Source organism: Cavia porcellus, unplaced genomic scaffold (assembly GCF_034190915.1).
Source record: "Cavia porcellus strain 051 isolate PalLab524CR breed Dunkin Hartley unplaced genomic scaffold, mCavPor4.1 scaffold_16, whole genome shotgun sequence".
In the NCBI taxonomy this organism is placed as follows: Eukaryota; Metazoa; Chordata; class Mammalia; order Rodentia; family Caviidae; genus Cavia; species Cavia porcellus.
This window is the reverse complement of record NW_026947499.1, coordinates 6182182-6185054: the sequence shown is the minus strand read 5'-3', so window position 1 is coordinate 6185054 and position 2873 is coordinate 6182182.

Below are 2873 nucleotides of genomic sequence, written 5' to 3'. Positions count from 1 at the left end.
GGCGCCGTGTGCTCGCCAGTGTTGTGGGTGGAGGTGGCCGGGCCGCTACGCCCGCCCCGTGTCCCTGCTGCGCGTCTTCCCTGCGTGGGGTGGGCGCATCGTCCCTGAGGCCCCGGCCTGAGGCCGGCTTTGCTGAGCTGGAATCGGGGTCCGCTGTGGGGAGACGCCTGCCCTTGCTTTGTTGTTCTCACTGTGTCGCCAGAGGGGCCGTGGAGCCCCTCACACTGCAGCCCGGACCCTGCTGTTCCCAGGAGGGCCCCAGGTTCCCCTGAGCCCTCCCCCGATACCAGCCCACTGCCCCAGCCAGTCCCCTCACCCCCTCCTTCCGCTCTGCGAATGCCCAGCCTACCGTCTGGCCCAGGGCCCCTTGTGCCCCTGATACTGGCACCAGCCTTCAGGGGAGTCACCCACAGATCTGGGGTGCAGCTGGTGGCTGTGACGGGCACCCCATCGGATTCCAAGGGTGTTTGCAGAGCAGGGGTCTGGGCGGGGCCTCCCTGGGGACCTGGCTTTCTCTGCCCCACGTGGTCTTGGCCTTGGGTCCGAGCACAGAGGGCCTGCTCACAGAGGACACAGCTGTCACACAGCAGCACTCAGCCATGTGGGCGCTGGGAGGTGGGTCTAGCAGGGTGGCTGGTGCCCTCCCTGGCCCTGGCAGTGGGTGGGCAGGGTCTGAGGTGGTCACAGGCTCCTGGAGTGGGGATCCTTTCCACAGGCTGGCCCTGTGCTGGAGGGTCACCTGTGCACGGGGTGTTTGTGTGTGTACATGAGAATGTTCCTGTGTGTTTTTTGAACGTGAATGCACGTATGAGTGGGCATTTGCGTGTGTTTTGCCCACACGTCTTGGAGGAGAGGCTGAGTGGCTCTGGTTTTGGGGAATTCTGGTTTGCTGGTGGTCAGCATGGCAGAATACCCAGTGGGAAGAGCAGCTTACCTCCTGACAACCAGGAAGCAGAAAGGGAGAGCCTGGGAGGGTACCCCAGGGGTGGTCCTGCCCCGGGGTCACCTCCGGCCGGGCCCTGACCCTTGACAGCACAGTTGGGCAAGAATTCATCCCTCACTTAACCCACCGTTGAGTGAGCCCATGGCTGAGGCCGGCGGGAGCCAGGTATCACCCAGAAGGGTGCTTCATATCCCTAGCTTCTTCCCTCCTCCACCGTGCCTGCCACCCTGCTGTTCCCACCTGGGCACACGCAGGCCACCCATGGACAGCACCCTGTGAAGCCAGGAGCAGGGTAAACCTCTGCTCAGTCAACGTGTTCTTAGAATTTTATCAGTGACAAAAAGCTGGCCACACAGAGGGACAGAGGTCCCAAGAAGGGGGCAGAGTGGCCTGGAGGAGCAACACAAAGGCTGTTTGGAGTCCCTGAGGACAGGAGAGGCGGGCACTGCCAGGGGAGAGCTGTGGTCCAGGTCTTTGGAGCTAGACAGGGGCAGTGGGACCGCCAAGATCTGATGGTGCGGGCTGCCGGGTGTGGCCTGGCCCGGCCTGCAGCTGTCCTGCCTCCCCTCAGTCCCCCTCAGCTTGTCCCCAAGGTGGACTGGGACAACTTGGTTTGTGTCTCCTGGTTATGCGGTGACCGTCCACCTCCAGGACTCAGGACTGCAAGCCCCTGGTTTAGTCCCTGCCAGTGGAAAAGACATCAAACACAGGACACGTCGCCTGGAAGCCGCCAGCCTGGGGGAGCTAGGTGGGACAGTCCCTCAACTCCCCACAGCCTGGTCCTGCCGGGCCCAGGTCCCTCTTGGGCCTGTTTTCAGTGGTCCTCTCCCTGGGCAGTTTCTGAATGTCCCGACTGACTTTAAAAAAATCCCTTCCCAGAGTGGGGTGTGGTGGCTCATGCCTGTAATCCCAGCACTCGGGAGGCTGAGGCAGGAGGATCGTTGGGAGTTCGAGACCAGCCTGGGCTACAAAGTGAGCTCAAGGCCAGCCTGAACTGCATAGGGAGATCCTGTCTCAAAAAGACAAAAAAAAAAAAAAAAAAAAAAAAAAAAAAATCCCATCCCAGCGAACCAGACCGATGTCCACCCATCATTACCAGCAGGTCGAATCAGGCTTCGTGTCCTGAAAATTTAAGCCAGTATCGGTGGGGCTCAGCCTGGTACTGCAGCCCCCCGCAAAGGCGGAGCTCAGAGGTGCTGTTTACACCCCATCCCACTCTGCATCTTCACACTGGACTCCCCAGAGGTGGGAATTTTTACATTTTCCTGGTGAATGGATCTCAGTGACCCCTGGAACGTCTCATGGGCAGGAGAGGAGGTCTCACGATGTAACTCAGGTTGGACTCAGACTCGTGGCGGTCCTTCTGTCTCAGCTTCCTGAGTGCTGGGGTCACAGGTCCCTGCCACTGCTTCCCTCTTTTATTTAAATTAGCCCACTGGGCTGTGCCTCCCTCCCCTCGATGAAGACTGCAGGAACTTGTAAAGTCCGTGTCACATAATTGCTTTCATGTTTGAGCTGGCGAGGGCGTATTGTAAGTGACCACAATGCACTGTGACAGTTCCATTAGCCTGGTGCGCTTCCTGGCCGCCCCTGCAGATTGGGTTCAGGGAGGTCGGTCCTCTGCCTGGCCGCTACGTTCTGTGTTTGCAGTTTGGGGTAAGGCTCAGACAGAAAATGTCAGGGTCCCTTGCATGGGGGGCTGGTCCAGCTCACCCCACACTCCTTCCTCCCGGCTGGGGTCTCTGCTCCCGTGGTCCACGGCTTCTGGGCCACAGTGGCCGCTCCATCAAGGTGACGGTGCCATTTTTAACCTTCCGTCTGCAGACCCGAGGAATATTTAGGTTGTGACTGGCCTCCTCCGAGGTGGGACCACGGGAAGCTGCGGCCCAGGTGCCTGGGCAGTTAACACTCTAGGCAGACTCCTGGGCTG